This window comes from Phyllostomus hastatus, unplaced genomic scaffold (assembly GCF_019186645.2).
Source record: "Phyllostomus hastatus isolate PE091 unplaced genomic scaffold, TTU_PhHast_1.1 phas_scaffold_216, whole genome shotgun sequence".
Classification (NCBI taxonomy): Eukaryota; Metazoa; Chordata; class Mammalia; order Chiroptera; family Phyllostomidae; genus Phyllostomus; species Phyllostomus hastatus.
Genome location: NW_025334018.1, coordinates 22648527 through 22672088, shown reverse-complemented (window position 1 = coordinate 22672088; position 23562 = coordinate 22648527).

Sequence of the window (23562 nt, the reverse complement as noted above, 5' to 3'; positions counted from 1 at the left end):
CCCAGCGTCGGGAAATGGCCCTCAGTGTCCTGGGGGCTCTGGCCTGTGAGTGTGATGCTGGGAGTTGCTTCAGGATGTCTGGGGTCTGGGTTTTGTTGAATCAGATTTGCCCGATGATTCAAACGTTTTTTTTTTGTTGTTGTTTTTGTTTTTTCCCTTAAGCTGCGGTTTTAGATAGTGGTTGCTTCGGAACTCTTTTGAACTTAGGGTGGCAGACTTTGGAAGTGCTGAGACACGGTTTAAAACTCGGGGTAATAACAGGCTGAGGAAACGTTCATGTTTGTGCACGTCTCACCCAATATTGCTTCTTGTCTGCAAATCTCCGCCATCAAATACCGCGGACTCCAGCTTCTGTTTGAGCTGTGCACCATCCCTCCGAGTGACGGCTGACCTTTCCATAGATTCGTTTCTGGATAAACACGACGACCTGGGGGATGTTTCACCGAGTGAAGCACTGTCGGAACCTGACGAGTGGGGTCCACAGAACCCAGCCTGTCCCACGAGGGTTTGTGATGCCGTGAGGCTGGTGGCGGGCTGCTCCGCCGGCTGCACGTGTCCCCGGGGTCGGGCCGAGGGCCCAGGCCGGGCCGCATCCCGGCTGCAGTGCGAGGCCACCGTGCCACGCTGTTCCCTCCAACTCCCACGTCGCCGGGTTGGCGCAGCGTCCTACGGAAGGTGGAGAATTCTGGAAACCCCAGGAACCTCCTGGTTATGGGAGCTCAGTTCATTGGCCTCAGGCTCTGTGGCAGGCAGGCAGTGGGGGCCAGCGGAGCGAGAGAGATGTGGGGGGGGACTGACTCTATGAGGGGACAGCCCGGCCAAGGCAGTGACTGCAGAGGGGACCTGTCTCTCTGGCTCCCAGGCACCAGTGGGCAGCTGGTGGCCCAGACCGCGTCTCTGGAAGGGTACCTCTCCCCCACCTGTTGTGACGGCGCTCCCCGTGGCCAAGGAGTCAGTCCCCTTGAACCAGATTTCGCCGGGTGACCAGGGGCAGTGGCAGTGAGGAAGGGGCGGGGAGGGCCTGCATCTGCTCTGCGGGGCGCGCCGTGCGTTCTGCGTTGAGCGGAACTGCGTTCATCCAGGGGGTTCGGTCTGGAAAGCAGGCAGGTGCTCATCGGGGCGGGGGCTGCCCCGCACGCAGCAGGTCGGCCGGCCGGCGGGGTCCACGTGGGCCCGTCCACCAGTCTGTGCTCGCTCGTCGGCCGTCTGAACTGTCTGTCGCCAGGAACCAGACTCGGGCGGGGCTGTGGGCCATGTTCCCGCTCCTTGTTTTGGGTGAAATGAACCAGGCGGATCAGGAAATCCCTCGATTCTGCTCCTTTCGGTGGAGTTTGGACCTGCCTGCCATTTTTACTCCCCCCTCCCCCAGGGGGCCCTTGCCCCTCTCCGTGTGCCCCTCCTTTCACGCCCCCCTCAGTTTGGGGATTTCCAGCGGGACGTTTAGAGAAACCTCGGACACTCAGAGCCCAATTCCAGGCCGCGTCTCCCCCCACCGAAAATGAGACTGCTCCGTCCCTTTAAACCGTAACTCACAGCAATTCAGCCCCAGGACAGAAGAATATAAAAACGTTTCTTTGCCAAATTTTAATTCAGGTGCACAGCACCGTGGTCTTGGAAACCAGACAAAAATTAGAGTGAAAAAGCCGACCTCGCCTTGGCTGGGGTACGAAGCCTGATAGATTTCAGCCCTTGTGATCGGCGTTGTTTTAACTGGCGGAGAAAAATACCGTCCGCCCCAAGACGGGTTCCAGTGCTCAGAGTCCGCCGAGACCGAGCCGGTGCCGGTAATCACAGCCTCGCGGTTCTGGGGGATTCCGTCCCACCAGACCGGCCGTCTCGTGCCCGCGTCTGGGACGCCCCTCATTGCACCCCAGCAGCCGCCGCCGCTCTGTGGCCCCCCCTCCTCCGCCCCGTGCAGGCCGTGGGCTGCCGATCACGACACCGTTAGGTGTGACTGGTGTTCCGGTCGTCTCGCCTAACCCCCATTTCGCCCGAGAAGGAGGCTTAATAAAGGCAGACATGACAGGCCCTTTCTGCGTTTAACGAGGAGCCTCGTGTGGTGCTGCCTGGCGCTCTTCACGGCGCCTCGTCTCCCGGTCGGTCCTCCTTGGAGAGACGAGACGGCAGGAAGCCACGCACCTCTCTCCACCGCGAAGCCCCTTGAGAACCTGCTGCAGTCATGTACCCAGATTGATCAGTAAGTTCCGCCAGCGCGGCCGACTCCTGAAGCACCGTGTGTGCTCACAGAGACAGGCGCGTTTGTTCGCTGGCGAGCACGGGCCATCTTTGGCTGCTTTGGGGACGCAGGAGCACTCCGCCGTCTGATGACTCAGTGTTCCGTTTGCCGACGGTAATCACGAAGCTCCCCTTCCCTCGCCTGCTCGGACGGGCTCAGGATTCAGACCGGATGGAGAGGAAACAGATGAGATTTTGGGTGTGGCTGCGCGGACAGGGAGTACAGCGCTGGGCCCACCGAGTCCACGCTGAGGAGGCCACGGGCTCGGACGGGACAAGGCTGCATGTGCCTGAGAAAAGAGCTCCAAAGCTCGTGCTGACCGTTTGCAGGGGAGCGAGTCTGACGGCGGAGCAGACTTCTCGGAGGGCCTCGCTGCCTGCGGCTGGGCGCCACAAGCAGACCCCTTCCCGATGCCCCGTGCCGGGGGGCGAGGATGTTCTGTGCACTGATCTCGGTGGACGGCCTGGAGGCCTCACTTCCAGACCAGGCTGTGCCCCTGGTGGGCTCTGTGGCCTTCAGCAGGGCGCAGCGCCCCTTCGGGGCTCCTCTGTGCAACGGGCCTGGTGGGCCCACCGAGACCCATTGGCCCGATGAGTCTGGCCGCCACGCACTAGAGGGCGCTGGCGGGTTGGAGGTTCCAGGGCTCCCCGAGTTTTTGCCCAGGTACCATGCAAGAGCGATTGTCCCTGCCCAGGGGTGGCTTGTCTCTAAGATGTTTGGCACCTTTTCATTTGACGTCAGTGGATGTTTTTAAATAAGAAGGAATACATGCTCCGTAACGGTCCTGATGTTAGTTAGTCGCAGCCCGATCCCCCCAGAGCCCCCAGCCCTCCCTGCTGCCCGCCCCGCCCCCACCCCCTGTCCAGGCTCTGCCGAGATGGCCTCTGTCAAGCGCCAGCTCCTGCCGCAGTCCCCGGCACGGCACGGGGCGGGGCGAGCCTCTGGAGGTGCCGTCGGAGGGATCGCGACACTCGGGAGTCCTCAGCTTGCCAGTGAGGACGTGCTGTAATGTGGTGTCCCCGCGTCTCTCCGGGGCCAGTCCCGGGCTCCCTGCCGGCTGAGGTTCTCACCGGGGCTCCGGGACCGGCACGCGCCCTCTGCTTCCCGCTCTCCGTCTCGGCCGCCCCCAGGCCGTCTGCCCCGTGGGGCGCCCGGGAAGCCCACGGGGCCCGTGTTCCCCGGCGAGCTTTGGCGGCACAGACGGCCCTCAGTGGCGGTGCCGAGGCTCAGTTTACATGTCTTCGTTCTCCAATCGCTTCCTGGCTTCGTTTTGTGCCCGTACCAGAGTGATAAGCTTCTTGGAGCCAGAACGCTGCACCCCAACCTCTGTCTTTTTTTTTTTTTCCCAATCTGGAAAGAAGACTCAGTCTATGTCAGGCACTTAAGGAAAACCCCAGGATGCTCAGTCTGTTCGCAGATGCACGGAGACTCTGGCTTTGCCTTTCACGGTGGGTCTCACCCAGAGCGGGGGGCTACTCCACCGGCCCCCCCACCGCCTGCTCATCCCAGGGGGGTTACCTGGGGGGCTACTCTACCGGCCCCCCCCACCGCCCACTCATCCCAGGGGGGTACCGGGGGGCCCGCAATGCAGCAGGCACCCCTCCATGGGCTGAGGATACGTAACTGAGCACAACAGCAGGGACTACAAAACCCCTGAACCTTTGGGCCCGCGTCTTGGGGGATGGACGGACAGAAACCGTGGAGTACATAAAGCACGGTAAAGCACATAAAGCACACGGTACATAAAGCACACGGTGAGGAGCCATGGGTGAAGCACCACCTTCCAGCTGCCGGGAGAAGAAGGGCGCACGGCCCGAGCGAAGTGCAAGCACTGGCCGCGAGAAGCTTTGCAACGACCTTTGCCCTGTCTTCTGTCAGCTGCAGCTTCTCCGGCTTGTTTCAGAACAACGGGGGTGACCCCACGGGGTTGACGGGGGGTGGGGTGTTGTCGCCTCGGCTTCCGCGTGGCCTCTACCTGCTTGGCGCACCCAGTCCCTTCTAACCCGACCGGGATCACCTGGGCTCCCCCGCGCACCACCGAGCCTGCCTGATGGGCTGGGCCGCGGCGAACCGCTGCTGTGGGGATTCAGGGGTGCGTCCGGGCCCGGGCGGCTCAGGGTGAGTCAGCGGTGGGCACCGCTTCCCATGTCTGCGCCTAGGTTCTCTCCCAAGTCCCCTGAACCCGACATGTTGCATGGTCCTCTGTCGTCCCCCCTCCCCCGCCAGAGTCGGCTCCAGATGGGGCACGTGAACGAACGTCCTGGTGGCGGCTGTATCTCAGCCTCGTCCTGGGGTCTCCCCCGACAGGGGCCCACTCACGGGCCTGTGGCCAGTGGGCACGCCGGCGGGACTTCTGGCCCGGCTCCGTGCTTGCTGGAATCACAGTTTTAATATTTGCCTTGCCTAAATATCTCCCGCCTCCCCTCGGCTTGCGCCTGTCTGCTGGTGTGTATTGTCTGCTTTCAGAAAGTAGCCTGAGGAAGGCGGGTTAAAAATTAAAACACTTCTGTGGACTGTTTTCTATGGACTGTTTCAGTCAAAGACTAAAAGGGAGTGTGATTAAATTAGCCAATGTGTCGGTTGTAGGAATATCAGTGAGCGTCCCACATGCACACCCATTGACAGGAAAGGTCTACGGTGTGAAGTGGGCACGGATTCTAAAGCTAAATATTACATGAACTTTCCAAGCGTGTGATAAATATAGCCCAATACCACTTACAGGATTCATATTTTAAAGATGAGGTTAATTTCTGTCTGTTTTTCATTTTTATAAATGTCAAAGTATAATGTATTACGGACAACGCAGGGAACGGAGGCTCGGGAATTTCTGGGGCGTTCGTGGTTTATCAGTGCGGCCGGTCGTCTCCCAAGGCGGTCCGGCGGTTTGGGGTACAATTCTAAAATAGGGTGCACTCGAGAGCCAGGGAGAGGTTGCCGGGGCTTCGGAAGAGAGAGAGACGACGCGACGTCTTCTGTGCCGTCTCAGCCCGACGTCCCCCACGCCGTGCTTCTGAAGAAGGTTCCGTGTTCATTTACTCATCCGACGGACCCTTACTGACCTTGGAGGCCAGGCAGCACTCTAAAGGCTGAAGGTACAGTCGTGAGAAAGATGGGAAAGACATTCCTGTCCTCACGGAGTTCGTCGTCCGGCGCGGGAGACACACGATGGGACAAAAAGGAAAACACATCGCATGTTGGCTATGTGCGAGGGAAAGACAAATAAAGTCGGGGCAGGGGGAGCTTTCACACAGGACGACCGGAGGGTGTTGGGAGAGTGTGCCCGGGGGCCCCAGTGTGAAGGGCGAGTGAGCAAACAGGCCTCGTGTTTGTCCAGGGGGGAAGGAAGGAAGGGAAGGAGGGAGGGAGGGAAGGAAGGGAGAGAGGGAAGGAGGGAGAGAGAAGGAAGGAGGGAGGGAGGGAAGGAAGGAGGGAAGGAAGGAGGGAGGGAAGGAAGGGAGAGAGGAAGGAAGGAGGGAAGGAAGGAGGGAGGGAAGGAAAGGAGGGAGGAAGGAAGGAGGGAGGGAAGGAAGGGAGGGAAGGAAGGAAGGGAGGGAGGGAAGGAAGGAGGGAGGGAGGAAGGAGGGAGGGGAAGGAGGGAAGGAAGGAGGGAGGGAGGGAGGGAAGGAGGGAGAGAGAAGGAAGGAGGGAGGGAAGGAAGGAGGGAAGGAGGGAGGGAAGGAAGGGAGAGAGGGAAGGAAGGAAGGGAGGGAGGGAGGGAAGGAGGGGAGGGAGGGAAGGAAAGGAGGGAGGAAGGAAGGAGGGAGGGAAGGAAGGAGGGAGGGAAGGAAGGAGGGAGGGAAGGAAGGAGGGAAGGAAGGAGGGAGGGAGGGAGGGAAGGAAGGAAGGAAGGAGGGGAGGGAAGGAAGGGAGGGAAGGAGGGAAGGAAGGAGGGAGGGAAGGAAGGAGGGAGGGAAGGAAGGAAGGAAGGAGGGAGGGAAGGAAGGAGGGAAGGAGGGAAGGAAGGAAGGCAGGCTCGAAGCCGGGAGAGCCGGAGGAAGGGCTGCGGGCAGGAGCAGGTGCGGTGTGCGGGGGGCGGGAGAGGGCCGGCGGCCGGCGGCCAGTGGCTGAAACTCGGCAGGTGACAGACGAGGCTGAGAACCTGTTTTCCCCTCTGCTGATACGACCAGGGATTCACGCAGCCTGGCCATGTCTGCTTGCCGCCCGTGAGGAGTTCTGGATCCGGGCCACCGGAAGCAAGGCCAGGTGTACTAGTTCGGGCCACCGCTGGCTTACCTTTTATCTATTTTTTGAAAGACTTTATCTTTCAGAGCACTTTCAGGTTTGCAAGCAAAATCAAGAGGCAGGAAGAGAGATTCCTACGTACTCTCTGCCCTGCACAGGTGTACTCCTCCCACTGTCCACGTCGCCCAGCAGAGTGGCCTTCGTGTTCCAGGGCGACCCTGCACGGCTGCACCCTCGCCCTCAAATCCCGCTCCTTGCCCGAGGGCTCGCTCTTGGGGTTGCACAGCCTACGGCTTTGCCGTGTCCACCGTCACAACATCACACGAGTATTTTCGTGGCCCTAAACATAACCCTGCGCTCCACCTGCTCGCCCCTCCCCCACCCCCGTAACTGCGCACAGTGTCGCCTCGGGGCGGGCATCATGGTTCCTCCGCGTCTTTTCTCGGCTCGACGGCTCGTTTGTTTGTTAGCGCTAAATCGCGCTCCGCGGGCCGGCTGCACCCCTGTGCATGCATTCATCCCCCGCCTCCCGGAGGGCACCGCGGCCGCTGCCCGGGCTTGGTGATTGCGAACACGGCCGCTGCAGACACGTGAGTGCGGGCTCTGGGCGAGCAGAGAAGTTCGGCTCCTTTGGGCAAATACCGTGGGGCGTGACCGCGGGATGCACGGTTCAGACACGTTTGGTTCGCTGGGAAGATGCCCACCGTCTTCCCGCGTGGCCGCGCCACCGTGCGCTGCGTCCGGCAGTGGGCGGGGCTCCCCGCGGCTCCACCCCCGGGCCCGCGGCTCCACCCCCGGGCCCGCTCACTCCTCGTTTCTCAGGCTCGTGTTGCTGCTGGCGTGCGCGCGAGGGGGCTTCATTGATCAGCGTGTTCCTTGGCCTTGACTGAAGGAGGGAATCGGGGGAATCAAGCGCTGCGATCTCCTGGTTCAGGAAATTGAAATGTGCAAACGCCTGAAAAAGGAAAATAGGAAAAATGAAACTGTGGAGTCGGTGCTTTGCCAACTCCGAATGGGACTCCGCAGGCCCTTACTGAAACCCTCGCGTGGAGAAGGCGACTGCCAGGCCCTTCGGGGGTCTCAGAAGCAAAGAGCCTCCAGCTACAACTTTCTCAGTTCCGAAGCTCTTTGACGAAATAGATCTTTTAATTAATTTATTTATTTTAAATTTTACTTATTTATTTTCAGAGAGGGAAGGGAGGGAGAAAGAGAGAGAGAGAGAAACATCAATGTGCGGTTGCTGGGGGCCGTGGCCAGCAACCCAGGCATGTGCCCTGGCTGGGAATCGAACCTGAGACACTTTGGTTCGCAGCCCGCGCTCAATCCACTGAGCTGTGCCAGCCAGGGCCCAAAATAGATCTTTTTAAATGCCTTGGCTTGGAAGGTCTTGTTTAACTTCTGCATAGGCTCTGTTTTTTAAAAATGTAGAGACACTCGCTACCCTCTGTGCAATAGACCGAGACGTGGCCTCAACAAGGTCTACGGCCTTGAGCCTGTGTTGCCTCATCCCCGTCTCCCCTGCCTCATCCCCGCCTCCCCTCTGCCCTCGGCCCGGCCGAGCCTTCCTAAGAAAGGGCTTCCCCGCAGAGCAGACTCAGAGCACCGGGCCGCCGGAGAAGCAGGGAGTGAGCGAGGCTCTGCCTGAGAACGGGGCCGGGTGCGGGAACAGCAGGGGAGGACGCAGCCCTCTTGTCGGAGTCGCCCGGAATGCTAACGTTCTCTGAAGACGCCCCGGGCTCAGACGTCCTCGGAGGGTGGGTCCGAGGCAGTCCTGGCACCGTGGGCTCCCCAGCCTGTGACCGAGACGGCAGTGCCCGGGAAGCCGCCTGCGGGGCCGTGGGTGGGCTCCCCTGGAAATGCGGGCATGGCACAGGTGTGAAGAGCCCGGGACACAGGGCACGGGAGTTACAGGGCGGCCGTGCAACGTTCACCTCAAGGAAGGCTCTCCGGGCTTCGGGCAGTGCCGACCACGGACAGTGCCGACCTCGGTCTCCTTTCACTTCCTTGGGTCGGAAAGGGGCTTCCGTGGCTGCAGACTCCAAGGGCCAGTGTAAGAGCAGTCTGTGTTCAAGGGAAAGAAATGTTACGGTGGCGGAAGTCAGGCTGCTTTTAACAACGGGCTCCTAGCACCGAAGTGCCGCGCTGGGTGCATTGGTCTAGCTGGGTGCGCCCTCTGCCGCGCCGAGGGTGAGCGCTCTCCCGCTGAGGCGCGGGCGGGCGGGGAAGGAGGCTGACAGGGCGCCGTGCGGACCAGACTCCTGCTTTTAGGTGCGAGGGACGTCAGCCCCCGGCCCTCCAATGTCATGCGGGCAGCGTCCCTCTGCACTGTCCCTCTCCCGGCCCCGGGTGGCCTGGTTGGCACCGCACCTCACGGCGGCGGTTTAGAGGTGGCGGCGGGTCCACGCCCATGCCGAGCTTTCGCGCAGCGTCTGGGGGACTGGACTTGCGCCCTGGGTCCCCGAGGGTCCACGTGCGTGGGGCGGGCTCTGACAGGTTCCCACCGTGTCACCGCACGTCCAGCCGTTTGTCCCAAACACCTCGCATCTGGTCACTGGGTCTCGTCTCCCGGTCTGGACACTGCTGTGCTGTCGTGGTCCCCATGAAGGAGTCGCAGTCGGCGCCACCCTTGGCCTTGCCGTCCCCGTGTGCCGCCTGCCCCGGGTTAGGGTTCTGGGCACACTCCCCGGCTCTGTCCTGTCTTTGCTGCTTTTCCCTTCGTCCCCGAGCCCCTCGTCGACGACACTCAGCCACCCTGCGCGCCGGCCCAAGGGACGTTTCCGCCCTCGTCCCTCCTGGGCTGGGTCCCCGAGTCCTGCACCGGGGACAGAATGGGGAGTCCCCAGAATAGGCAGGCACCCCCCTTACCTGTAAGGGACACGGACGGCCAGGCCTCTTTCGGACGCGTGTTCAACTTTATGCACGAGGCGTTAGGAGACCTGGAGGTGTGACTCCAGAGACACTTTCTTCTCCCTTTTGTTGATCTATTTTTGGTTAATTTTCACTTCTCAGTGGCTGGCGCAAACAGGAAAAGGCGGGGGCGTCCCTGGGATCGGGGACACGTTTCTCTAAACGTTGCCACCTGGGAACTGCTGCTGGGAACCTTCAGGAACGGCCACTCTCCCGGGGCCTGTGGGCAGTTTCCCGCCGCTGCTCCGTGGTGTTTGCTCGGGGACCAACTCACTCCACTCCCTCCGCTCTGAGTGTGTGCGTGGACGGGCAGGTCCGCATCGAGCAGGCAGCGTGACAGGCTGCGTATGGCCCTGTAAACAGGTCCGGGTGTAAACAGCGGGTCTGTCTCATTAGGGGGTCGGGAGCAGCCTCCCACCCCCTGTGGCCCTGCCAACCCTGTCTGCCGTCTCGGGGAGATTCCGCACGCCTTTCGGGGTCTCCTGGCGCACAGGAACCCGTCACAGCCGGGGAAGACGGGTCCCCATTGGGTCCTGCTGCTTCGTGCAGTGGGGGCCCCGGGACACCCTGAGCTGGGGCGGCCGGGCCGAGAGCGGCTGGGTGAGGAAGGGGACCGTGCGTGGGACACGAAGAGGAAGGAGGACGAAGGATGAGCGGGGTCCGCGGCTTAGGGCTGCAGCCGTCTTGCGTGAAGCCGAGACCACTCTCCCTCCGGGAGGGAACTCGCCGGAGAGGTGGCAGCGGGCGAGTTCAGACAGACGCACAGGCGCGACTGCAGACGGCGTCTCAGGAGAGCTGGCTGGGGCTGGGGGGCGGGTTCCGCACTCGGGCGGGCCTAGAACATGCTGGAAAGCGCTCAGAGCCCCTCGCTGCTTTGTGTCGGATGGCGCTAGCCGGGGGTGATGATCGGTGTCCTTTGCTTCCCCCCGTCGGGGCTTTCCCGAAACCCCGGGTTCCGCACTGTCCTGGGGGCAGGAGTCCCTCACCAGGCTCCGCATCTCCGGGGTGTTACCATCACAGCTCCCTCCTGGGAGGGGAGAACTGACCACAGTCCTGGGGAGCAGTCACGGCAGACAAGGTTTCCAACGTGAGGCCGAACGGAGGTCTCTCTCCGAAAATGACGGACCGGCCCAGCCCTCGGCCCGCGGTGCAGAGAAAACACTGCCTCCAGGCGAGCGGGGCGACCAGGGCTTTCCCTGTGTCCCCTGTACAGACGCTATTTCATCCCAGAGCTGGGCCGTCACGAGCGCCTTGTCCCCTGCCGGGACACTGTGTCACTTCCCCGGGGGCACCCCCGACGGTCTGTGTGACGCGTCTCACGCACCGAGGCCCCATCGGTGGGCCCGCCGTGAGCGCCTTAGGAAATGTGAATCTGCTTAAAAATTAATCGTAAGTCAATATTAATTCAATGAAATATTTTAATCTGCAGCATGAATATTTTATGCTTTCCCACGGACGTGCGGGTTTCAAAGCCGCTTTCACGTTTCTGACAGGCGGTCCGTTCCGGCCAGGGCCACGTTCCCGTACTCCTCCCGCACCAGCACGGGCGGTGGGGTGGGCGTGGGGGTCCCGGCTGTCTGGGCTGGGCCGCCCAGGTCAAGGTTATGTTCATTCAAACTCTGAAGGAATGCACATGGCCGCCCAGCACGCAGGGCATCGCCCCGGTTCCTCGGAGTCTCCCACGGAGTCTCCGACCCTCCCAGTCCCCTAATTACACAGACCGGTTGTTTACACCCACCGCGCTGCCTCCCCTCTCAGACCCCCGCCCTCCCCGTTCCCAGCCGGCCCGTCATCTCTCCTGCTCGGACCTGCGGGGAGACAGCGTGGCCCACGAGGACCCTCCGAGGAGCCGACGGCTGCCGGTGCCGCCGCTGTGACGCTGGCAGCCGCTGCGCTGCGCACCCCGACGGCGGAGGCGGGGCATTCACAGGCGGGAGGGGGCCCTCCCCGTGCGAGCCCCAAGGGGAGGAGGGGCAACTCGGCTCTCGAGCTGAGAGCGCTTCCTACCTACCGAGCACCAGAGGTACACCGGGCGGGGCCCCGGCAGCCCCGGGAGTCAGGTGGGGCCGGCCGCACTGTCCGGGCGCAGAGACAGCGCGGGGCGGGTGGACCAGTGACCGCGGCTGCCAGGGAGAGCCCACGCCCCCCTCGGCCCCTCCTGCTGCTCCGGAGGGCTCCCGGCTCGCTTTTCAAAGTTTTTACAATTTTGTTCACTGCACTTAAAAAATAATCTTAAGGTGTGCCTCCGATACGGGTAGTAAATTCTACTTCAGGTTGCTCTTATCTTTAAGACTTCTCTGAAGATCACTGAAGCAGGTGATTCTGGCCAGAGTCGGAGTTTCGTGGCGCCACGAGGGCACACCCACAAGGAGTTAATTACCCCGGCTCTGATTAAGTGCGGTCTTCTGCAAAGAGAGAGAAAAAAGCCGGCCGTCTGCTGGCGAGACGCTTCGTCTCATTATGATCCAACCTCTTCGGAGAAACTCTGGCCTCTGGCGCAGTATTTTCACTGTCCTAAGAGTTTAGTTTCCTATGAGCTCAGTGGCATTTAGCCGTAAATCCTGACTATGTGTTTAGCTAAAGCAGCGGGGGAATGGATGTCAAGTCCATTAATCACAGGCAGAAACATTTCTCGGGGTTGGAATGTCAGTCTGGCCTTCTCGGGGCCCTGCCCTTGAAAATCCATTCCGAGGGTGCCCCGATTGGGTCAGCTTGCCCTTCTGCCCCGAGACATTTGGGAAACAGGAACTGGCAGTGAGAGCTATAATTCTGATGATGCTCCAGGCTGTGCATGCAGCTACGTATGTAAGATTGATTTGGGGAAAAGAAAAGGTAAGCACAACAGTGCTGACCCCTTCTGTTCCAGGCGGCAGAAAGCGGGGAGGAAGGAAAGCTGGGTCGCTCGGACCCACGGCGATCGGGAAAAGACCCCCCAGTCCGTGGGCGTGTGTGGCTGTGCTAGAAAGGGCAGGGCAGTACCTGCTGAGCATCTGAAAGTTGCAAAGACCCATTTCTGAGTTCCCACTTCTGCCGACGCGCACCTGCCCAGCCAGGAACCTTTGCAGCCTTCAGCGCAGTGCTGAGGCTGGAGGCGGCCTGGCGTCCCCCGCAGCTGCCGTGCCTTGCTCAGCCCCCCTGCCGGCGCAGGGCCAGGGCTGCTTCTGCAGGGAAGGAGAGCAAAGACTCCGAAAGGCTTCCTCCGTGAAAGCAGCTGTGGGAGGACATGCATTTTTAAAATGCGCTTTAGTGCTGCTGTGAACTCAGGCTATGGTGGGTGTGTCATATTTCTGTGAAAAGTGAGGCCATCTCTACAGCGACAGAGAGGGCGGGCCGGGAGGGAGAGCTAGGGGAGGCTGGGGTGTCGGACGGCAGCCCTGTTCTTCTGGGGCGCTGGGAGCCTGCACCGTCGCCCCTCCCGAGAGCAGAATGCAGGGGCCGAGCTGCACCCTCGGGCGGAGCCGCGGCTGCTCAGCTCCCTGCTGGCTCCTCAGCCCCACGTGTGGGGCTGGAGCAAGAGGAGGCCATCTGGTGGACTGAGCGTTGAGTTTGGGGCACGGGGTAGCAGACAGCATTGCCTGTTTCAACCACAGCCGTGGCTGGGTTTGTCCGGTTCCGTGAGCTGGGGCTTTTCAGTAGCTGAGAGTGGGTGGGGAGGAGCTGGAAGAGTCATCCGGCGGCCGGGGGCGGGACTAAGGAGAGAAGAAATGTGAAGGGACAGCGGAAGACCCAAGGAAGCAAAGCGCGTTGCCGTCACCGTCTACACGGAGAACAGGGGAAGACGGCCCAGGGGTGGGTGACGCCTGCAGTTCAAGGCTGAAGAGGCGACTTTGGAGAGGGTGCCGAGGAGGAAGCCCCTCTGCTTTGGGATGGAACGAACCCTCAAGCCGCGGTCTGGCTTGAGGGTTCGTTCCTCCCACAACTCCCAAAGTTGTGTTTACCAGCAGTCTGCTCGGGTGGGCGAACGGAAGCGTGGCAGGGAGACACTGCTCCCACGGTCACGGAGCTCGTCCGTGGCACAGCCAGGACCCGAAACCGGGTGCGTCTGGTCGCCGAGCCGCTGTGCTGCCTGTTCCTTAAAGCTAGTGAATTCTGGGCATTTAGCAAACACGTGTCATTACGGTCCGCCAGCTGGCTCTGTGCCTCTGGAAGACTGTCTGTTCTCTTCCTCCACTCCAGGATGGCAGCCACAACCTGCGGTCCATCCTCTGCTCCGCAGGAGGAACCAGGGAAAACCCAACTGAGGGCCGTTTGTGGGTGCACACCGCCAGACACCAGGGATGGTCCGAGGACCAGGCCCTCGATGCCTGCACTGATGGGCGTTGCTGCCGTCAGGGTTCGAGACCCGAGACAGTGATACACCTGGAAGGGTGCTCAGGACTGGGTGTGGTGGACGCGTTGGGCAGAGGCAGACAGCGGCCGAGGGGCCGACTCCCTGCAGGAAAGACCGTGAGACCTGCTCATGAGATCTCGGGCGTCTTTGGGGATTTCGTCTGCCGGCAGCCGGTCTCTGTTATCGGGGTATTTTGATGCCACCTGTGGAGTCTGCGTTCAGTTTACTCGGGGTTTGGCACAATTTCCCTTCACCTAGTTGGGGAGAAGGAAGAGGGTCTCCTACAGGCAGAGGGCAGAGATGCTGTGGGTCTGGCTCCGGACCCCTGGGGCCTCTCAAAGTTGTGTTTACATTATACCTCGGCCTGTAAAGTGTGTAATAGCACTTTGTCTTAAAATCAACGTACAAACTTTAATTAAAACAACATTTTATTGCTAAAAAAATGCTAACCGTCATCTGAGCGGGTTGGAAAAATGGCGCTGACTGACTTGCTGGACACAGGGTTGCCACGGGCCTTCGGTGTGGAAGGTACAGCAGCACGTGCAAAGGCACTGAAGTGTCGTGCAAGGGGGCGTGCCTGTGCCCCACCCCGCACGAGCAGCGCCCCTCACGGGCGGAGGGGGGAAACCCCGCATCTGTCCCGCCTCCCGCCCTCTCCCCCTTCCTCTTCTTCCTGTCTCCTTCCTCCTCTCCCTCCCTCTCCTGTGGCTTCGCTTCTCGCCTGCTTCCCTCCGGGTTTCTGACAGGTGTGCGCTGGCGACACCTGGGGGAGACAGTGGGGAACGGCCCGCCACTGGGGGCAGTAGAGAGCGGGAAGGCACCAGAGTTGACACGCGTTTCCGTCACTCAGTGGCCTCCTTGCTGCCCGGGGCCCTGGGGGGCTTGGCGGGGCACGTCCTTGCTTCCACAGACCTGACACGTTTGGAACACGCACCTGGGAGCATCAGCAGGGGCTGGGGCTTTGGTAAAGAGTGTTTATGCGTCGATTTCTTCGACCACAAACCACCCAGAATGCCATGCAAGCCCCGTTCCAACTCACCTGCTTGTGGGAGGAAGTGAACCCGCATTACCGAGTCCCCGTCGTATTGTTTTCTAATTAGAGCCTGTATGTGTCTAATGAGTGTTCAGGATAACGAGGCATTTGCACTGCTCTAATGAAGGGCATTCTCGTCGCCCGCGTTCACTTAGCAGCACAGCCAGGGCCCGCGCGGAAGGGTTACATGGGCTCGCGGGCCCTGATGAGGGGCGGCCGCTCCCAGGCACGGCGCGGGCGCGGGCCGCGGTGCGCGGACGGGAAGCGGGACGTGCTTATTAACGCGATGCCGAGATCCCCTCCCTTCCTGCTCGGGGCCGCTGCGCGCCTGACGCCGCGCGGCCACGGTTTCCATGGGAACGGCACGCACTCTCCCTTCCCGCTGACCTGAAGTTCAAGCCCTGCTGTGGCAACAGAAATGCTCAGAAGCACCTCCACTTTTATTAAAAATAAAAATACCAAATGTATGCAAAGAGCAAAAGCAAGAAGAGAAAAAACAGGGCAAGGAAATGCACAGCCCATACTGCAGAGGAGAGAGCGTCACGTCTTCACGGAGCGGAGTCAGGGAACAGTGGGGGTGGGGCTGCGGCGGGGCGGGGGCGGGGTGGGCTCCTCTCCCGCGCCTGCCCGCGGGCCTGCACCTGCCCTGTCCGATGCCGTGGGTTCTGCTGCTTTCAGTTTTCCAGAAGGATCTCTCGTGTTGACCTAAGACGTTGTTTCTCTGTGACTCACAACAAGTGTTGATTTTTGTCTCTCCATTGAGCCTTTTGTTGAAAATTAATTTTAGAGAGCAAGGGGGAGGGGGGAGAGAGACGGGGGGGAGAAGGAGGCATCGATTTATTGCTCCGCTTGCTGATGCATTCATTGGTTGATTCTCGTGTGTGCCCTGACCGGGATCGAACCCGCCACCTTGGCCTACTGGGATGACGCCCTGACCCACCCAGCAACCCCGCCAGGGCCTATCTGTTGAATCTTTCACGAGGAGCAGTTAACCTTGTGGCGGGGCGGCTGGAGTGAGATGAGTCACATGAGGCCACGAGGCGGGCCCCTGTCCTCAGCCACCTTCCGTCTGGTTTCTCAGCTCGGGGCCTCGGGGTTGCAAGTAACGAAGACTGAACTAGGCTGGTGTGTGAGGAAAGTGGGTTCCTCCTCGCCGTGCGTCCCCCAAGGGTCCCTTGCAAGGCATGGCCTCCTCTGGGCTCTGGGTCTGTCGCTTTGGTATTTTCTTAACTGTGACCTCTGAGTGCGGACATAGTTCTCATGGCAGCAAAGTGCCCGGAGCAGCGACCCCAAATTTCACGCGCCCGCTGTTTCAGAGCAAGAAGGCGGGGCCGTCTTTCCAGGCCCCCCGACCGAGCAGCTGCCTCAGGTCCGGGTTCGCAGTGGGCAGAGGGCACGCCCGGGGGTCACCCAGTAGCTGCGCTGAGGGGCTGTGAGCACGGCTCCGCCCCTGGGCCCCCGGGAGGGGGGAATGGCCTCCTGCCCCGGTGGCCGAGGTGTGGAGGCTGCAAAGTCCACCCTGGGCCCAGGGGAGGGGCCTGGGCCAGGCCACAGGGCGGGGGCCTGGGCCTGGTGCTCCGCAGAGGCCGGCCCTGTCCTCCATGAAGAGTAAGAATAAACATTTTATTTTGTGACTATTGTGGTGTCAAGGTAACTGTGTTACTATTTCATGTTAAGGCGTCTTGTCTGCCCTAAATGTTTGGTTTTTTTTCTCATGCTTTCAAAATAAATGAAATCATTTCCACAGGCAGAATGTGTCGGGGCCCTGGGTCCTGAGCCTCACACCTGTGGAGGGTGCATTCTCTCTGTGGGTCTGGGCACCCGTTGGCGGAAGCAGCCGCTGCTGACCTGCGGCTGACCAGGAGGTCAGACAGAGTGGGGCAAGGCACGCCGTCTTTGGCCGCTCGCGGTCCGTCTGGGAGTGACTTTCCCGGCAGTCGATGCCGTCTGCCCTTCCGTGTGCAAGCTGGAATCATCAGTCCGCTGTCCCTTGGTAATTGCTTACTCGTGTTATTTGGTGATAAGCGAAGCTTTTAAGTGACAAACTCTTCCAAACAGCTGTGATTGGATTTGGTTTTGATGCTTTATTTAATTTACAATCATATTTGCGAAATCATCATCTAATTGATTGACTGGCCCCCATCGCAGACGGTGGACTAGTTTCCGGGGGCGTGTTTAATTGCCCGCGAACCCACACCCCGGTCCTGGGAGGGCTCCGTGGGGCGGGCTCCACCTGGTTCGCAGCTGGGCCCCGGCCGAGGACTCAGTGCCTTTCCCTCGCAGTAACGGGCTCCTAATGAATACAAAACGGTTTTCCGGACGGTCGAACTCGGTAATTTAGAGTTGCATCTTTCTCTGTTCATGCTTTGGAAGCCAGTTCCCGGCCTTTTCTTCCCTGTGCCCAGAACAAACACGTGTCTTTGGATGAAGTTCCGATGCTGTAACTGCTCCTGAGCAGAAGGGTACGTCTTGCGAGGAGCACACTGGAGTCTTTGGCTCGTCTTCTGAAGTGGTTTCCCCCGTGGCGTTGTCTTCCCTCCCAGGCGTGCCTCTGCCTCTTCATCGCGTGACCTTACAGCGAACGTGTGTCACGTTTCACTCTCCGTGGGACCGCGACCGTGACATCTGGAAACACCCGAGTCGGGAGACAGGCGCCCCGGGACTTCCCGCTTCGCGCACGGCGCGGCGCCCTGGGGAGCGCGGACGGCGCCGGGAGATGTGCGTGCGGAGCGCGATGGCAGCCAGCTGGCCGGTCCGCCAGCTGGCTGGCCGGTCTGGGGAGCGTCCTAGGAGCCTGGCAGGAAGACCTTCTCAGGAGAGCGCTGGCACTGCCAGTTTCCATTGGCCGAGACGCAGGACAAGGACGACCGTCCCTCTCAGCCACCTGGCACTTCCACGCTGACCGGAATCTGCAACGCGCGCGCGTCCCCGGGAGAAGGGCTGGCGGAGCCTCCCGGTTTCCGCTGCGGGCGAGCCCTGCCTGCTGCTCGCTCCGGTGCCCGTGCGGCCTCAGGTCTGCTCCGCCCCCGGCGGGCTCGGTCCCTGGCCACGACGAGTCTCAGGGAGCAGGGGGCACGTGCGGTCAGTCAGAGCAGAGAAGCAGCCCGGCGGGCGCAGGACCGGGATCAAATTGTCTGTCTGGGCGCACGAGACTCTGGACCTGAGCAGGTCACACGGGTTTGCCGCGTGAGGAGGCCTGCCCGGCACAGGGGCCCTGGCCCCCGCTGCAGCGCCTGTTTGGGACACAGTGACGGCTGTGTCCTGTCTGCCTGCTTCTGTCCGGAGAACACGGGGGCACGGGGCAGGCAGCCGGGGGCCCCCGTGCTGGGGACCTCCCTTTCTGACCCGAAGCGGGAGGCCGCCCCTGGCGGAGCTGCCCAGCGTGCACCGTGCTGGCGTGTCGATAGCGCGGGAGGGCGCCAGGGGGCGTGTGGGGGGACGTCTCCGCGGCTCTGGGGTTTCACGGTCGCGTCGCCCGCGCTCCCTGGCGCACCGGCCCGCCGCTGCACTCGGCCCCCCACGCTGCCGCTGCCGGTGCTTCCGGCCACGCCCCAGCCCGGAGAACGCGTCCCGCCGCGGCCGCAGGGCACATCTGCGGGGTGGTTCGGACCATCGCACGGCCGTCGTGCGACCTGGCCGACGCCGCTGGAGTCCAGCTCCAGCAAAGCGGGGAAGCAGAGGGACTAAACGACCCAGTCACCAGGACGAGTGTTCGCAGACGTTCCCAAGAGCCCGAAGGAAGAGGGGACTGTGACGGGCGGGACAGTCCGCGCGCACACACGCGCGTGCACGGCCTGCCCCTTCCGTGGGCCTGTGTGGGCTCCGGGAGGACAAGAGCCCCTGACGTTCCGCTGTGAGCCGGGCCACGCTCTCCGGAACCCTGCACAGCCCGGCCTGTGTCCCAGGGGCTCGGGCCGGAAGTCCTGCAAACCCAAAAGAGCGAGTTTTGAAAAGCGGAGACCCTTAAATCGTGCGATGTATTTACCCAGTGACCCAAGTCTCGTGGGCTTCGCTCTGGGACTGCGAAGGGGAAAGAAGTGCAGGGGTGGGCTGCGCACTGGGGCGAGCGCCCCTCCGCACTCAGGGGCGCGGACGGGCCCTGTAATCCGACGCGGACCGCTCTGCGCTCGGATTCGCTCCCCGCGCAGCAGCAGCGATCGCGGAGGTCGTCCTGGCCCTGCGGGTCTGGCGTCTCCCTCCGCGAGGAGGCGCTTCGGCGGCCTCGGCGGCCTCGGCGGCCTCGGCTGTGTTCTCAGCCCGCAGGTCCCCAGATGCCCCGGCGTGGTGCGTGGCGCTGCTCTCCCGCCGCGGTGTTAGTTCGCGTGCATCCTTTTCCTTCACTTTGTCACTGTTGCTCGGGGCGCATTCCTTCGGAGGAGACCTGTGCCGGACGTCCACCTCTCTTGGCTCCTTAAAATTTCAGCATCGGTGTCTTTTGTCACCTGACCTTCCCAACAGGCCCGGGAACGCTGGGCGACCTTATGCCTTAACATTGTTTCACAGCACCTCCCACCTGCTGTGCAATCGGCTGGAGTCAGGAAGGGGGGCGGAGGGCGCCCGGGGCCTCGGCTCTGTGCAAACCACCTGCCGCCACACACTTGGCCCCGTGTTCCCCGGGAGCCGCGGCCGCCACCGCCCGACACAGGGACAGCTGCCGGGAGCCGGGGGCTCGGCGGTCCCTCCCTCCTCCTCCTCCAGTCTCAGGACGCGGGAGGCTCTTTGCAGACCGACGCCCTACTGTCACTCGGCCATCACGGCTTCTGTGAAATTTCCATTGTATTTCCAACCTGAGCTTGGCTTTGCAGGTGTTACTGGGACGTGTTCAGCCACCTCCTGTTGAACACCGCGGCGCTTTAATTAGGATGGTTTTTCCTCAGATCCTGCGGCGCGCGTGGTACACGGGGTCCTCAGACTAAGCGGTTATCAACACGGAGGATAAAACTGTCCGCATGTGCGCAGCGCACGAACAGGCATTTCTCAGCCAGGTTCAGTACATTTGCCCTGACCTGGTGCTGCTTCTAAAACCCTCGGGCCCAAGTGCTTTCCTGCACTTTGGTGGAAGCACCGCCGACCTGCACTGCGGCGGAAGGAGGAGGTCGGGGAGGACGTGTCTTTTGGGAGAAGCTCCGGACGAGAGGTTCAGCGCACAGCTTCACCCCCAGGGGACTGGGTAAAACGGGACCTCGTGCTCCCGCACCCGGAGCTGGCGGAGGGGGCTGTTGTTTGGTGCGGGGAGCGGGTTCTGCGGCAGAGCTGCGCCTGGGCCCTCGCACCCCACGCCGACAGCCACCCGCAGCAGGCACGCCAAGGCGGCGGGGCCTGGGGCCCAGACAGCGGCCCTCGGAGGTCACCCCCTGAGCTGGGAGGTGGGGGGCTCCTGGTTCCACGGGGAGGGGGGGTTGTGGAAGCCGGAGAGAGGAGCCGCGTGGGAGGCACACAGTGTCCCCGAGTCTGTCCTCTCCGCCTGCCGGCTGCTCAGGAAACAGACCAGACAAGACCGAGGGCAGGGCGGGGACCCGGTCGCTTTTCAGCCTTCGCTTCCCCGTTTGAAAACGTTTTAGGTGACGAATCTGGATGTCCCGTTTTCCAGCTCCACGGCGGCAGAGTACATGCGCAGTTGAAAGCTTATTTTATTGCCTCTCGGATGCGTTTAGGGCCTTGGGAAAGCAGGCTCTCACCCTTGACCTCCTCTCGTTTGCTTGTTTGTTTGTTTGTTTCCTCTGCCCCGCGAGCCCCGCGCAGGCTGTTAGACCGTGAGCCGGTGACGGATCTTCTTAATAAAAGCCCGTTCTTCAGGCAGCGGAGAGAGATGACGGTAAACAAACATGCTGGGGCGCCGCGCGCTCGGGAGGCTGCGGCGACGCCGGGCCGCCAGCGCCTCCGAACGGATCCGCGAGATGGATGGAGCGCATCCGTTCCGGTCTCACTAACGCGAGACACGGTTCCCTTTAACGTAATTTTCCCCACGTTTTCCCTTCATTTGTAATACTTGGTGGGTTTTAACAGAAAATACTCAACAGCAGGCAGGGCGGCTCGCAGACAAACGACGCGGGCAATTTCTCTCCCTAAGTGCTTGGCAGGCCCCCTCGCAAGGCGCGCGGCGCCCCGAAGTTCATCGCCCGCTTTCTGGACGGTTCTGGGAGAGCGCCGACAGGGCTGAGACGCCCCGGGGGACCGAGCCCGAGAACTGTCCTGGTCTTTAAAAAGCCAGGAGCCGGATGTTTTCCGGTGAGAGTGCTTCGCACGGGCATGTGTTCCGCGCGTCGCCATGGTGCCTCCTTTCCATGGTAACCGCCGTTTCCATGGTGCGTCCTGCAGCCCCTGGAGCGCAGCGCGGGGCTCTGTGGAGACGCTCGCCCACCAGCGAGCGTGCACGCTCGCCCCCTCTCCCAGGCACGGCGTGGGCCTGCCACTCTCGTGTCCTAACAAACGCCCCAAATGGAGCACAGCTAATTTTAACCCGCAGGCCGCCCCTCTCCCTGGTCTGCGGCGGGGCCGCGTGGCCCTTCCGGAGTGAAGGGGGCGGACGGCGGGAGCTGGCGTTGTCCTCGGCGCCGTGGATTCGCAGCACAAAGTCGGGAACACAAAATCCGACCGGGAAAGCAGTCCGCCCTGAACCCGGTGTTCTAGAGGGGTCTCCTCCGCTCCCGAGACGGGAGCTGGGTCTGTCTGCGGCGTCCGCCGGCGCTGCGGGGCGGAAGAGCCGTGCGCGCCACGGGACCCCGCGTCTCTGCGGGCTTCTCTCCCCCGCATCTCTCGGGGGTGCACGGGCCGGACGCGCGTGCAATGAGAGAGTGATATTAACCCTGCCAATTACCCAAGTGAATTGTTCGTGTGGAATAACTCCGACCTTTTTAGGTTTGGGGGCAAACAACGTGCCTGTTATTTATTAAAAAATTTTTTCCTATCAGTTTTATCCCTAGGACTAGAGAGACCAAAGCGGTTTAGGAAAATGTACTGGCAGAGGCGGCCGTCACAGTGCGTGACAGCTGAGGGGCCGGCTGACCGTCACAGAGAAGCAACAGTCACGCGTGTCTTTTGCCACTGGCTGCATAAGGGGCGTCTCCTCCTTTTTCGGACTTCCAGACGCTCAAACCTGACATGGGGGCCTTCCCCCCGGGCCCAGCTCACTCAGGCGGGCTGGGCGCCCGCCCTAAGGCCGAGTCTCGCAGGTTACCCGCTACCCGCTCGCTCTCATAAGCTGGGCGGGGGGGGGGCGGGGAGAACGGGGCTTTGCAGTTGAACAGCTTCGTCCCAAGTCTGGGTCCTTCCTTTGCTAGCTCTGCGGCCTCGGCCGAGTTCACCGACCTCTCTGAACCGGGGCAACCGAGCGGAGCGACGCAGGGCGCTGCCTGTGTTTCTCCCGGAGTCACTGGGAGGGTTCAGTGAGGCACTGGTGTGCTCAGTCGGCGGTGGCTTGTTTATCCATTTGTTTGTGTGTTTTTTTTAAGATTTTATTTATTTATTTTTAGAGAGAGGGGAAGGGGGAGAGAGAGGGGGGGAAGAAACATCAATGTGTGGTTGCTTCTCGCGCGCCCCCCACTGAGGACCTGGCCTGCAACCCAACCCAGGCATGGGCCCTGGCTGGGAATCGAACTGGCGACCCTTTGGTTCGCAGGCTGGCACCCAATCGTTTACCCACTCAACTGCTCAGTAGGCTTGAACTGTGCACGCTGTTTCGGCGGGTCTGGGTGTGGCGGGTGTCACCGGACCGACTTCTGGCCCTCGGGGGCTGGCCCACAGACGCCGACGCAGGCCGCGCGAGGCCGCGTGGTCCCGGGGAGTGAGAGCCCCACCTACTCGGGGCGGCGCCTTCTCTGTCTCCTTCACCGCCAGGGCCCTTCCAGCGACGCCGGCACACAGTAGGTCTTGGGTAAACGTTGCTGGGAAGGTGAAACGTGACAAGACAAAAGCAGGCATGTCACCAGACCTGGGGACGGATGAACGTGGCCCAGGGGAGGGGCGCACAGCACCCCGAGCGCGCCCGGACGCCCCTGGGGAAGGCGGCCGTGACTGGGGTGTGAGCCCCACGTCATGCTCGCTCCGCCTCTGCGGTCTGCGCTCTCCCCACGACGTCTCCGTGGCCAAACACTCGCGCTTCCATGTGTGTGTCTGACGCGCTGGTGCGCAGCAAGGAAGGACCTTTGCTCGGGCTTTGGGACCGCGCTGATTCCTGACCGGAGCCGACGCTCCCCTCGGGCTGCCCTCTGGTCTCCTGCGTGCCCACCGGGGGCGGGGGGTGGGGGGAGGTGTCACTGGCGTGCGCACAAATGTGTCCGTTCACGACCCGTGCGTTTCCTTTGTCCCCACTCCACGCACGGCAGTGGCCAAGGGTGGAGCAGAGACTCATCAGGAGGCACTGGGCCTCTCCTCTGGGAACGGGGAGAGCACGAAATGTGGGGGCTTAGGGGGCGGGGGGGGAGCAGAGTGGGGTCCCTCAGGGCCGCACGCGGCACCCACTGTGTCCACAGCTGCTGCAGCGTAGGGTGCACGGCAGGAGCCAGGCGCCCTCCCAGGTCCTTCCCTCCCGCGGGGGACCAAAGGGTCTTGGGGTGTCCCCCCCCACCCCGGAGCGGGGCCTGCTCTCGGTTAAGGGAAGTGTAAGCAGGCGCACGCCATTTACCGTTTTTCCAGGAACGTTACTTTTGCTCCCCAGTGTGTCTAGCCCTTTCCATAAAGAGTTTTCTTTCTTCAGTGAGGAAAACAAGATGACCGGTGGAACCACGGGAGAATTCAAGCCCAGAGGCCTCTCCCGTGGAGATTCGGAGCGGAGGCTGCAGCAACCAGGGCTCGGAATGGATGGGTGTAAGGTAATGTTACAAAAGCACCGTGCCTCCCACAGCACCCCCAAACACCACCAGCGGCAAAGGGGGA